At 36.9% G+C, this 15,038-nt stretch overlaps 1 pseudogene; it reads left to right on the forward strand.

The window, feature by feature from the left end:
* LOC100724204 (sorting nexin-2-like) overlaps nucleotides 1-15,038 on the forward strand; it is a 95,673-nt pseudogene that overhangs the window by 70,175 nt on the left and 10,460 nt on the right.

A 15,038-nucleotide genomic window follows, 5' to 3' on the forward strand; every position in this document is an offset into this window, starting at 1 on the left:
TTGCAGGCTGAATGTGAGTTTGTCAGTTTTCCATGTGAAGCAATCTTCTCTTGCCATGAAAGTTTTTTCTTCTTGAATGGCCTCTTCCAAATCTTCCAGTACCTAACGTACTATGTCTAACTTAGATATGCTGCTTACTTACTAGACAAACATGTCTTCCATATGAGGACATTCTGTGGTAATACCTCATGTTGCAGATGGGGCATCAGGCTGGGAGAAGAGGAGGAAGGCACTGAAGTCTAGTGCAAGTAGGATCTAGTCCCTCAGAATATGACTCTGCATTCTGTCATAGTGGTGAAGCTGTCACCCTTTCCTAGCCTTTTTTCTTTCTCTGAGCTGCGCTCCTCACCAGAATCAAGAAACATCTTTTTTTCTTCCTAAATCTATTTGTGTTTCAACTTCCAATGTCTATTGAGACAGAACCCTTTTGATCTCTTTCTAAGTATTTCCTGTACATTTCAACCTGCTGCCTCATGAGTCTAATGAGCATTGCAGATGATCCATTGATGTTTCTGGCTTAGTGAACCATTTATTATGACAGTGCTTATTATGCAATGCATTTTGGCAAGCACCTCTTTCCCCTTAATTTTTAAACCCATGTGTATTCAAAAGGAAATTTAGTCCATGTGTTTTTGATTCGTTTGTACCCAGGTCATTAGAATATGTTTGGTCAGGGGTAACTGGACGTTATGAGGTACTCTGAACCTTTTCCTAACACATCAACGGTTGTAACTTCTGCAAGTCATTACCAAACAGATTGTGTGTAGTTAGTGTTCCAACTCCAGCTATTCTAAATTGATCTATGACATAGTCCCATGTACCTTTAAAAAATTAGTTCCACATTCATGCTGTTGTTTTCCTTAGATGACTATTGAAACAGAGACAAGTTTGAGCACATTATCCTTTTTCTAGAAAAGATGTAGAAACACAAATAGAAATAATTCCTAATATTTATTGATAATTTACTGTGTGCAGGTATACTATAAATTTTATATGTACTTAACTCACAATAATCCAAAGAGTTGGGTAGGATTATTAATTCCATTTCAAAAACTTTTTTGTTTTGTTTTGCAGGGCCAGGAGTCAAACCCAGGTCTTAGCACATGTTTGGCAAACACTCTACCATGAGGTTCGTCCCCACCCTATTATTTGCATTACAGAGTTGCAAAACAGAGGCTCAGCGTATGAAGTCACAGATCAAATCCAGTTAGTCTAGCATCACAGCAAATTATTTGGACTGTTATGCAGTCATTGTATGAGGTTGTGACTCCATATCCGTGATAAACTGTGTTTCTTTAGTCTGAATTTGACATACTTTGTTGAGTAGATTTGCTGATATTAGCTCTCTTGAGTGGTTCAGTGAAGTCACTGAGGTTTATGTTAAGATTTATATATGGTAGATATATGATTGTTTTTTAAAATGTCCATACAGAGTCCTTGTCCAAGAAGAGAGCCATTGAAGCTTGATTTGTCTTCTTGGGAGAAATATCTTGTCATGTAATGAGACCCTAAAGAATATTTCAAGACTATGCATAATTCTAAGTGTAAATCACTAGTTTGTGGTTATTTATGTGGACAAATGACCTAGATAAAATCAATGCTATGCATGGAGGAGATACATACTATAGTCACGTTGAAGTGGATGTTGAAAACCAGAGACCTAATTAGAAGATATCAATATAAAGAAGTATGTGCATTCATACGAACTTGCTTTCAGTTTAGGATTAAAGCCTTGTCCTTATACCATTTGTCCATTCTCATTTGCTCCTTACATTTCTTTTTGAAACTGTAACTCTAAGGGATAGATATATTCATTTTGCATCAGCTCAGCTGAACTTCTGGCCTACATATTAAATAATAATTAAATAATATTTGTGCAAGAGGTTCCCAGAAGCTCAGAAAACAAGCACCATCCCTGAGCCATATAAAACAAGTTATAGATTCTGAAGGTAAAGCAGGTTCCTGTCCCTGAGTTTAAGGCTTATTATGGATTACATTTCAGCTCCACAACCTTGGGGGTTTCAAAAAATATCTAACCTCATAATTACAGTCATAAAGAAATATTCGTAAGTAGCTTGGTTGAAGAAATAGCCAATCTACACTTTCTTAGATAATCTCACCAGATCAGCTAGCATCTATTTTTTTTACTCCCAAGTCTCCAGCCTCTTCCCTACATCTTTTACCGTGTTTAAGAACTTCACATTCATTTGCTTGCTAGATATCCACTTGGAGGTCCCATAGATAGTTCAATTCAATGTCTGATAATCTCTGCTTCTTCCTACCTCAGTAAGATTCTTTCTCATCCCATTTACACCTCATCTATCAAATTTTATTGATTCACCTCTTTACTATGTCTTAAGTGAGCTCTGTGAATTGATCATTCTTCTTCCACAACTCCTCTGTTGTCACATTTTCTATGAAGTCATAGTATCTTCATCTGCACTGCCACCACAGCTTCCAGTCTGTCCTACCTCTTGTGTACATATGTGATTTTCTCTTCCATGACTCTCTTCTGCCCTTAGGACAAAAATATTACTTCATTACTGATCTATCTTCTTCTGTAGACTGTAAATTCTTTGATAGAAGGGACTATAATTCAATTCAGAATTACATATTTATTGACATTGTCCATTGAGCATCAGTGCCAGTGATTAGAGTGTGAGTCTGTGCTCTGCTCTTCCTCCATTGGGCCCAGGATGGCTTGATGGTGGGAGGAGTACAGTGGGTCCTGGTGAGAGGACACGTCCTGAGGAACAGACACCTCCTAGGAAAGCCTTGACATCACTGATAAGACTACCTAACATTAGAAATCTAAAAGCATCAACATAGAAAACAAAATAAAATAGAAAATACAGAAAATGACAAGGCAAAAGAGTAAAATTTAATCACAAACATGCAGCCCACCCAGGACAAGTCCAGAACACAAATAGATAGAAGAAATTGAAAGCCTACAAATGGAACTCTCTGAAATGATAACAGTAGAAGTAAAAAAGCAAATGGGACAGGCCATAAGAAAAATAATATCTCAAGTGCAAAAAGAAATGACCATCAAAATAAAAGACATTAAATCAGACACAGATAAACAAACAGAAGAACTCAGGAAAAGGATGGAAACCATGAATGCTAAACATAGTCAAAAAAGTGAAATCAATGAAACAGACTCAAACAGAAATGCAGAAGATTAGAAACTCCATTGAAAGTATATGCAGCAGATTGTCATCTGCAAACAGTGATAATTTAACTTCTTCTTTTCCTATCTTTACTCCTTTTATTTCTCTCTCTTGTCTAATTGGTCTGGCTAGTATTTTCAGTACTATATTAAATAGAGGTGAAAGGAACATCCTTGTCTTGTGCCTGATTTTAAAGTAAAGGCCTTCAATTTTTGGCCATTTAGTATGATACTGGCTGTTGGTTTGTCATAGATGGCATTTATTATATTGAGGTAAAGACCATCTATTCCAATTTTCTGTAAGGTTCTTATCATAAATGAATGTTGGACCTTATCAAAGGCTTTTTTTGCATCTATAGAAATGATCATGTGATTCTTACTTTTGGATTTATTGATATGGTGGATTACATTTATTGATTCACGTGTGTTGAACCATCCCTGCATGCCTGGGATGAATCCTACTTGGTCATGGGGTATAATCTTCTTGATAATTTGCTGCATCCTATTTGCCAATATTTTATTGAGAATTTTTGCATCTGTGTTCATTAGGGAGATTGGTCTATAGTTCTCTTTTCTAGTTGGGTCTTTCTCAGGTTTTGGTACTAGAGTAATATTTGCATCCAGGAATGACTTAGGAAGGATTGCTTCCTTTTCAATTTCATTGAAGAGTTTGAGGAGTGTCAGCATTAAGTCTTCTTTGTATTTCTTGTAGAATTATTCAGTGGATCCGTTTGGGACTGGGCTCTTCTTTGTAGGTAAGAACTTAATTACATTAATAGAAATTGGGTTATTCAGCAGTTTTACATCTTCTTGACCTAGCTTTGGTACTTCATATGTTTCTAGGAATCTGTCTATTTCTTCTGTGTTACCAAACCTTTGAGAGTAGAGGTTTTTTGAAACAGGTGTTGATGATCTTTTATATTTCTATATAGCCTGCAGTGATTTCTTCTATTTCATTTCTTACTGCATGAATTTAAGCTTTTTCTTCCCTTTTTAAAAATAAGGTTGGCTAGGGCTTATCAATTTTATTTATTCTTTCAAAGGACCAACTCTTTGATTCATTGATTCTTTGGATTATTTCTTAGTCTCTATTGCATTGATTTCTGCTCTGATTTTTATAATTTCCTCTCTTCTTTTGGCTTTTGGCTTGACTTGCTCTTCTTTTTCTAGATGTCTGAGGTGTAACATCAGGTTATTTATTTGTATTCATTCTGTTTTCCTGATGTGGGAACTCAGTGCAATAAATTTTCCTCTGAGGACTGCTTTGATTGCATCCCACAGATTCCAGTAAGTTGTATTTGTATTTTTGTTTGCTTGTAGGTATTGTTTAATTTCTTCTTTAATTTCCCCTGTTACCCACTGATTACTCAAGAGTGTGTTATTCAGTTTCCATGTGTTTGTGGGATTTTTTCAGTATCTTTTATCATTAACTTGTAATTTCATAGCGCTATGATCCGATAACATGCAAGGGATAATTTCAACTCTTTTGCATTTATTTAAATATGTTCTGCGAGCTAATATATGGTCCATTTTAGAGAATGACCCAGGTACTGCTGAGAAGAATATGTATGCTGACGTTGTTGGATGGAGCACTCTGTATATGTCTATCAAGTCCATTTGTGCACAGGTGTGATTCAGTTCTGTTATTTCTTTGCTGATTTTCTGTTTGGTTGATCTGTTCCTTGGTGTCAATGGTGTGTTAAGGTTTCCTGTTATAATTGTGTTACTGCTAATTTGACTTTTCATTTCTGTTAATACTTGCTTTATATAACTGGGTGCTCTGGAATTTGGTTCATATATATTTAAGATAATTATCTCTTCCTCTTGAAGTTTTCCCCTACCAGTATGTAGTGACCTACTTTATCTCTTCTGATCCTTCTTGGTTTAAAGTTCATACAACAGAATGGCTACTCCCACTTTTGGGGGGGGGTTTCTGTTGCATGCAGTATTGTTTTCCATCCTTTGACTTTCAATCTGTGAGTATCCTTTTGGGTTAGATGGGTTTCTTGTAGACAGCGTATGGTTGGATTTTGTTTCTTGACCCATTCTGCCAGCTGTTTCTTTTAATTGATGCCTTGAGACCATTTACATTAATGGTTATAACTGTTATATGCTAGTTTATTGTTGACATGTTATCTTCCTGCTGTTGCATCTTTATCTTTCCATTCTGTTTAATTGTCTGCTTTGCTTAGTGGTTTTTTTCCTGAGTGTATCTAAACTGTCTTTCAGTATTCTTTGCAGGGTTGGCTTTGTGATCATGAAGTTCTTCAGCTGTTCTTTGTCATGGAAGTATCTTATTTCTCCATTAATTTTGAAGGACAGTTTTGCAGTGTACGTTGGTCTAGGTTGGAAATCATTTTCCTTTAGGATCTGGAATACTTCACTTCATGCTCTTCTTGACTTTATTGTTTGTGCTAAGAAGTCTGCTGTGATTCTGATAGGTTTTCCTTTATAAGTGATCTGTCTTTTCTCTCTGACAGCTTTTAATATTCTATTCTTATGTTGGATTTCTGGGATGGTGATTATTATATGTCTGGCTGTAGTTTTATTTTGGTTATGACTATTTCGAGTTCTATATGCTTCACTGATCCTGATGTCGGTTTCCAATCTCATGTTTGGGAAATTTTCAGCTATTACTTATCTAAATATCCTCTTGACATCCTTTATGTTGTCCCCTTCTTTTACATTAATCCCTATCAATCTTATGTTGTTTTTCTTTGTGTCATCTTGCAGTTGTTGAATTGTTATTTCCTAATTCCTTGTTATTTTTAAAAGATCTTTCCTTTCCTGTTCACTAGCTGCAATCTTGTCTTCGAGGTCTGAAATTCTATCTTCACTTTTATTGAGGTGGTTTTACAGCTTTCAATGGAATTTTTGATTTCCTATATATCTCTGTGCATCTGCTTTATGTATTGTTTTTTTCTTATATTGCTCATTTAGGGATTCTGTCTTTTTGTTTAGTTCCTCCAATTTTTTAACTGTGTCTTCTTTAGATATGTTCAGCATCTCTTTCATTTCTTTTATCATTTCTTCTTTTACCTGGGAGATTATTTCTAGTTTGAATTCCTTTAAAGCTTCCTGCAGCTGCTTCTTTATTTCAGTTGCTATTATGTCCGATATTTCAGGTGTATGGCATATATTTTCTTCTATGTACATAGCTGCTAAGGTTTCTTTGGATGGGCTGGAGGTTCGAGTTTTTAATTTGGTCTTTTGTTTTGTCATTTTCCTATATTTTTGTGTTTCAAGTGTTTCAAGTGTTATTGCAAGGCTTCCCCATGGTCTGGCGGAGATCCTCTTCTATGCCCTCAGCTCCTGGGACTCTGGCTACCAAGCTCCCTGAATTGAGAGAGAGTCACTGGTGGGGGGGGGCAGGCTGGCCCAAGCCCAGCCCCTGGAACTGATGGCGCCGCTCACCCAGAACTCCAGAGTCCTCCAAGCACAGCCAGGAGCAGGGAGGCCACCACATGCCCGATCAGGACCTGCTGCACTGGCCCAGTGCACCCAGAAGCCGCAAAGTCCCTGTCGGGGGCTGAGCAAGGGTCTCAAACTATCTGGACTATGGGGAAGGTGTGGGGAGCACTTAAACCAGGCCACCCAGCCTCTGGAACTGATGGTGCCCACTTGCTTGCTTAGAACTCCAGAGTCCAACAAGCATGGCTGGGAGCAGGGAGGCTGCTGCAGGCCCGCTCAGGACCTGCCTTGCTGGTCCAGTGCACCAGGAAGCCACAAAGTTCCCTCTCTGGGGCTGAGCAGAGGTTCCAAACTTGTTGGACTCAGGGGAAAGTGCATGGGGCACCCACATTCGGCCATCCAGCCTCTGGAAGTGATGGTGCCCACTTGCTTAGAACTCTAGAGTCTTCCAAGCACGGCTGGGAGCAGGGAGGCCACTTCAGGCCTGCTTAGGACCCACCACACTGGTCCAGCACACCTGGAAGCCACAAAGTTCCCCATCTGGGGCCGAGTGAGGGTCCCAAACTAGCTGGACTCCAGGGGAAGGTGTGTGTGGGGGGAGCACTTACACCAGGCCGCCCAGCCTCTGGAACCGATGGCGCCCACTTGCTATGCAGCAGATTGTATGAAGGTGAGGATAAAATATCAGATTTAGAAGACAGGAACATAAGTAGTGACCATGAAAAGAATGATATCTAAAAAAATTACAAGAGACCAAAAAAAAAAAATCATTCCATCTTCCAAAACTTACGGAACACAATGAAAGCAGTCTTACAAAGGAAATTTAAAGCAGCGAACTCACACATCAGGAAAACAGAATGAGTTCAAATAAATAATCTAATGTTGAAGTTCAAACTTCTAGGAAAAGAAGAACAAATCAAATCCAAAGCTAGAATGAGGGAGGAAATTATAAAGACAAAAGCAGAGATTAATGCAATAGAGACTAAGAAAATAATACAAAGAATTAATGAATTGAAAAGTTGGTTCTTTGAAAGAATAAATAAAATTGGTAAACCATTAGCTAACCTCATCAAAAAGAGAAAAGAAAAAACACAAACTCAAGCAATTGAGAATGAAAGGGGGTAAATCACAACTGATGCCACAGAAATCCAAGAGATCATCAACACCTACTATGAGAACCTATATTCTGATAAGATGAAAACCACAGAAGAAATGGGCAAATTCTTAGATACAATCAACTTGCCAAAACTAAATCAAGAAGATATAAAAATTCTAAATCAACCAGTAGCAACCAAAAAATTGAAAATGTAATTAAAAATTGACCAACAAAGAAAAGCCCAGGCCCTGATGGACTCACTGTTGAGTTCTACAAGAAATTTAGAGAAGAACTAATGCAACTAATGCTGAATCTCTTTAAATAAATAAAGATGGATGCAGTTCTTACAAATTCATTCCTGGAAACAAGTATTACCCTGATACCAAAACCAGAGAAGTACCCAACAGAAAAAGAAAACTACAGGCTAATCTCCCTAGTGAACAGTGATGCAAAAATTCTTAATAAGATAAAGGCAAACAGAATGAAAAAAATCATCAAGGAGACTACACATCATTACCAAGTAGAATTCATCTCAAGGATGCAGGGATGGTTCAACATATGCAAATCAATAAATGTAACACACCATATTAACGAACCAAAGACAAAAAATCACATGATTATCTCAATAGTTGAAGAAAAAGAATTAGATAAATTCCAAGGCCCATTCATGATAAAAACCCCACAGAAAATTGGAATAGATGATCTTTACTTCAATCTTAAAGTAGTCATCTATGACAAACCAACAGCTAGTATCATATTAAACGGTCAAAAATTGAAAGCTTTCATTCTAAAATCAGGAACAAGACAAGGATGCCCATTATCACCACTCCTATTCAATATAGTTCTGAAAACAGGTGGAACAATTAGATAAGAGAAAAAAATAAATAAATAAAGATGGGAAAGGAAGAAGTTAAATTATCATTTCTTGTAGAACACATGATACTCTACATAGAAGATCTCAAAAATACCACCCAAAAACTTATAGATTTAATATCCAAATTCAGTAGTGAAGCAGGGCACAAAGTCAACGCTCAAAGGTCAGTAGCATGCCTATACACAAGCAACAAACTCACAGACAAATTAGGGAGGCATATCTTTCATGATAGCATTGAAATTATGAAATAGGAATCAATCTAACAAAGGATGTAAAAGATCTGTAAAGTCAAAATTAAAGGAGATTCAAGAGGATATTAGAAAATGGAAAGATATATCTTGCTCTTGGATAGGAAGAATGTAGTGGAAATAGCCACACTCCAAAAACTGCTAGGCAGACTTAATGCAACCTCAATCAAAATACCCCTAATATACTTCACAGAGCTAAAGAAAACACTTCTAAAATTCACTGGGAACCAAAAAAGACTTAGCATAGCAAAAGCAGTTCTGAGCACCAAAGCAAGTCATAGGGCATCATAACCTCAAACCTGAAATTATACTACAAAGCCACTGTGACCAAATCAACATGATTTTGGGGAAAAAAACCCCAAACTTGAGAATCAGTGGAACAGAATCGATGCAGATGCATTCCAAAACACACTACACAGTTAGCCACCTTGTCTTTGACAAAGGAGCCACACATGTTCACTGGAAGAAAAACAACCTCCTAATAAATGGTGCTGGGAAAACTGACTCCCCATGTGCCAAAGACAAAACTAGACTCATGTCTATCATCATTCACTAAATGAAAGTCAAAATGAACCAAAGATCTAAATATTAAAACAGAAATACTAAACCTGCTGGAAGACAAAGTATGTAGAAATGTTGAAGACATCAGGGTAGGCAGAGAGTTCATGAACAAAACTCAAAAGGCATGAGAAGTACTTCAAAGAATCAATAACTGGGATCTCATTTCATTAAAAAGTTTTGCATATCAAAAGAAATCACAAACAGAGTGAAAAGAAAACCAACAGAGTTGGAAAAAATTTAACTGGCTGTCGCTCAGACAAAGGTCTTTGATTTAGAGCATATAAGAGTTTAAAAAAAATTAGACCCCCAAATTCAAAGACCCAATCCAAAAATTGGCATCTGAGATAAATATGCACTTCTGAGATGAACTACAAATGACAAACAAATTTATGAAAATGTTCAATATCCATAGTCATTCAAAAGATGCAAATTAAAACAAAACTGAGATTCCATCTCACTCCAGAAAGAATGGCTAACATTAAGAAATCAACTGGTAACAAATGCTGGCAGGCTGTGGGGGGAAAAAGGAACTCTTCTCCACTGTTGGTGGGAGTGTAAACTGGTGCAATCACTGTGGAAATCAGTGTGGAAATGCCTCAAAAAACTAGAACTAAAAGTTCCATTTGATACAGCTATTCCCCTTCTGGGCATTTTCCCAGAATTCAAATAATCATACCACAGTAATATATGTGCACATATGTTTATAGCACCACAATTTGTAATAGCTGAGTCTTGGAAACAACTCATCAACTGAGGAATGAATAAAAAAAGATGGCTCCTTTTTATGCAATGGACTACTACTCAGCCATAAAGGGTAAGCTTGAGACTCTTACAGGTAAATGGCTGCAACTTGAGACCACACTCATGAGTGAAATAAATCACACCGATTTGTGTCAAAGTTGTATTGTCTCACAGTTGTGAGAATCTAAACAAGTAAATAGGATCCAAAAGATACAAGAGATACTGTGGAATGGGAAGTAACTTCAAAAGGCAAGACAAACTGTGATAGGGGAAAGAAAGAAAGAGAAAAAGAGAAAAAATATGCATACACAAATAGTTAAGATAGCTATATAGATCATTTCTCTCTGTTCCTTGAAAGGAATTTTTTGTGTTAATATCATTTAGACCAGATTTCATGCCTATATCCTGTACTCTGAAAAACTGAAGACAACAATACATAATGAACCAACTATTGTAATTGTCCTGTTAACCTGTTTTTTTATAATTCAGTTTTGTTGTTTATCTTTTTTTCCTTAAAATAAAAAATATTGAATATTTGTTAAATGAAAAAATTGTTCTATGATGGTGAAATATATCTTTTTATTGCCAAAGTAGTGTGAAGGGCAGTGTGGAATAGCAGTCTCTGCCTTCTTTCCAGGAGGGAAGAAGGAGATGGACATCAGCTTTCAATGATCCAGGTGCACTCTGCTAGATACTGGGAAGGGCTGAGTTCATTGTATCCCCTTTGGTGCTTTGTAAGTCCTGTCACCCTCATTTTATGGGTGAGAAAATGAAGTCCAGTAAAGAATGTGCCCACATTTACACAGTTTAATAACTGACCAAGCTGTCATTCTAAACTTAATTTGTTGAACCATAAATCAGAGCCTCCGTTAAACACATAGAATTCAATCCAGGAACTGAATACAGTAACTTTACAAGTGAACCACATCTGATTCAGGCACCCTGCCGACCTTCCTTCAATGCCGGTTGCAAAACATCCATTCAGTCTTCCATTCCATCCCCCAAAACTCTGTAGCCACAGCCCACAGGCTCCAGCAGAGCTTAGAGTATGCAATCTGATTACAGATAAGGAGTCTCTTGCATAACATTTGTAATCCAATAATGTATACTTTGTTTTCCTGGACCAAATAGAGAGTTTAGCTAAAAATTTTCTTTAAGAGAAACACATTCACCCTTTGCACCATGGAAATGAGCTTTTGTATTTTTGATCATAAACATGATGGCATATCTAATTGAAGAATTAAAGAATAGGAACGTTTGAACCAATATTAGCCAGGGTGAGAGAAAATGAGAGTCCAAATAATTTAAGTAATATTTCCAGAGTCACATATTAATCAGACAAAGATCTGGTTAAGAATGGAATAGTGCTGTTTCTATCCTCTATCCTATTTTCTTAAAATATGGATTTTCCTTATAAGAATTGTAGGATGTTATATTTTCTATAATTTTATAATTTTTTCAGATTATTTTCCTTCATAGTATATGTTTGCAGTACATAATGTCTACATTCTTTGCAGGGTGTTGATACATGTACACAACATAGCTTAATTACTTTTTAAAAAAATTTTATTTAAAGAAAGACTAAACAAAACAGAAAATGGATAGAAATGATACATATTTTCAAAGAAAAAATAAACAGTAAGAAATCACTGGTTGATGTTTACATATTGTCCTCTTACACATAGTTGTTCAAGATACAAAAGTGGAAAAGATATAAAGTGGGGATTCAAACAGTGAGACTGCAAACAATTCTGTTCAACTGTCCAACAAAACCTTAGTAATATGATTATCAATCCTATACACTTGAACATTCATGCAGTTATCCATATCTTCATTTGTATTGAGATTAAACAAACCAAAGCAGGCTAAAATCACTCTGAACAAAGAATAATAGTATTGCTGGATTTCACATCATGACACTCTGGGATCAGCACTGGATACTGTAGTATCTTTTTTTCTTCAAAGTATTTGTTCATTTCATCATGTGTCATAAGATCAGTTCTCATAACCTATTTATAGGTTCTACGCATGCATCAATCTTAACATGTATTTCTATCCTTTCTATATTAGAAGGAAAAACAAAGCAGGACAAAACAAAACATATTCCTATAAACACATAAAAGGAAAAGGACACATAAAACCATTGTACAAGGAGTTCTACCATGGTTACTGTGTTGTCTCTTGTTATCTTCAATAGAATTGGCTATATCATCAAACATAGTATAATTGAATATATCAGTACATAACAGTGTTAATAAAAACATAACTTTGTAGATAATGTAAAATTACAAAACAGGTAGTAATCAAATGAGGATGGGTATCATAGTGAATCTTGTCATCTTCAGTGTAGTTGCCTAGACTCTCAGACTTGATGTTATCAATCATAATAATTTTGAATAAAATCTGTCAATACCAAACAGCAATCAAACAAATCAGATTTAACTAAGCTCAGTCATGATAAAGCAGTATAAGTTATACAGGGCTGCTGATTAAGATAATAGGAAATTAAAGATGATTACTGTGCTATATCCTGATGTTTTTGGGATAGCTGTCTATGCCCTCAAATCCAATGCAAGTAGACAAACTGGGACAGAATAAAATCTATCTACGCAGAGCGATGCGAGTAATATGGGTTTTAATTCCTGATACACTATTAACAATATCTTCGGCCATCTTTTTTAAAGACTATTCCTCCCCTTTCACTTACCTAGGGTGCACTGTGCATTTTTGGGTCTCACCAACACCCTCAGTTTTAAATTGGTGGGGGCAACCTGCTATTTATCTAAGTGGTTCTGAACCTTCTCCTTCCTGGATTTGACCTCTAGTTGTATCCCTTTACCTATTATAGCCTGTCTTTCTAACCTATCCACAAATACTGGTCTACTTGCCCTTATTACTCTCTGGCTTCCTGTCACATAGAGCATTGTTTTCTCATATTTGATTTTTGGCCCGTATACCCTTTTTAAAAGGTTAATTATATTTCCTATTAAGAGTATTTTGGTGGGCCATACCTCCTGATCTACTCTGTGATTCTCTTTTTTAAATATAGTGTATTAAGGCCATCTATATTAGAGATTATAGCCAACCTTCTCTGCCTCATGTCTGTTGTGCTCTTTTTCTGCCATTAGTTGTCTGTCTTCTTCATTCTGCTTTCTGCTCATATTCATTGAGGCCTCTCTGCCACTGTTTCTGGGATCCTGGTACATTTCTCTCTCTCTAGAATGCCCTGCAGTATTCTCTGTAGAGTTGGATTGGTGGTTGTGAATTCCCCCTGTTCCTCTTTGTCTTGGAAACATCTTGTTTCTCCATTAATTTCTAGAGACAGTTTTTCAGGATACATCAATCTGGGCTGGAGATTATTTTCTTTTGGGGTTTGGAATACTTTCTCCAAGCTCTTCTTGATTTGATGGTCTGTGTCGAGAAGTCTGATGTAATTTTGATGTATTTTTCTTTATAAGTAATCTGTTTCTTGTCCCTGACAGCTTTTAATATTCTGTTCTTATATTGGATTTCTGGGATCTTGATTATTATATGCCTGGATGTAGCTTTGTTCTGGTTGTTAGTAGCTAGAGTTCTGTATGCCTCATACATCTGAATATCATTTCCTTTTCTTATGTTTGGGAAATTTTCCTTAATTATTTCTGTGAATAGCCTTTGTAGTTCCCTTGTTTGTACCCCTGCTTCGTCATTCACATTCTTTATTCTTAAGTTATAGATCCTCTTGTCATCTTCTAGCCTTTGTATTGTTACTGCTTGTTTCCTTGTTATTTCTAAGAAATTTTTCCTTTCATGATCCCACATTGCAAACCTGTCCTCCAGTTTGGATAATCTATCCTTAGTTTCTTTCAAGCAGATTTGCCATCTTTCAATGGAGTTTTTAATTTCCTGGTAATCTCTTTGAACCAGCTTCGTGTATTCTATGTTTTCTTTATATTTTTCATCAAGTGATTCTCTTCTTTTTTTGTGTTTCTCCATTCTTCCATCTGTCTCTTCTTAAGAGGTGCTTAGCATTTCTTTTATTAATCTATTTATATCTTTCTTTACTTGGTTAAATGTTTCACTTTTGAACTCATCTATGAGGTCCCAAAGATATCTCTTCATGTCCACTGGTGGTGTGTCTGATATTGCATGTTTTGCTGTCCTCAATCTCTTTTGTATTTACCTTTCCTGGATCAATATTCTCAGGGTTGGGGGCTGAGGACTTTTTCTTGTTGCTTCCTCTTCTCATATCTTTTCTTTCTTCCATACAGGCATATAGAGGAGGCTTCATCTCTTTCTTTGTTGGCTACAGTTCTTCTGAAGCATGCTGACTAGGTGATCCTGCCCCTTCTAGTGTGCTATTGTGGTGCAAATGAGCAGGGAATGCTGACCCTCTTCTCTGAATCAGTCAACCTGCTGAGGACTTCACTGTGTTAGTGTGTGCCATGCAAAGGGAATTGGTTTGGGATGACTTATTAGGTCTCAGCCAGGGCCATGGCCCAGGCCAACCACACCCCACCAATCCCATCTGGGAAGGGAACAACTGACTGAAGCTACTGCTATTCCTTGTTCTTGCCAGTCCTGCCTGGTTCCAAGATGTCATTCTATTGTAAAGACATCCTTTTCAGTGGAAGGGTTTTATTCCTGGCACTCACCACAGGTTGATGCAGGTCCTCCACCAACTCAGCTCTCTATTGGGCCCGCCAACCCCCAGCCTTGGTGTGACTGCAGTTTCAGTTAGTTAAAAGGGCAAGAATTTGGGCAGCTCAGTAAGTCACAGCTGTGGGATTTGGGGCACTTATTTTGTTCCTGGGTTGAGAGAATCCATCTCCTTCTGTCTGGCACTCCTCATGCTGTCTTATTTTAGCACCTAAGTTGATTATCTCAGGGAGTTTCTGAAATCTACTCTTATCTATCCACCATCTTTATCAGAACTCCCTCATAGCTTAATTTCTTTTA

Source organism: Cavia porcellus, unplaced genomic scaffold (assembly GCF_034190915.1).
Source record: "Cavia porcellus strain 051 isolate PalLab524CR breed Dunkin Hartley unplaced genomic scaffold, mCavPor4.1 scaffold_30, whole genome shotgun sequence".
Taxonomy (NCBI): Eukaryota; Metazoa; Chordata; class Mammalia; order Rodentia; family Caviidae; genus Cavia; species Cavia porcellus.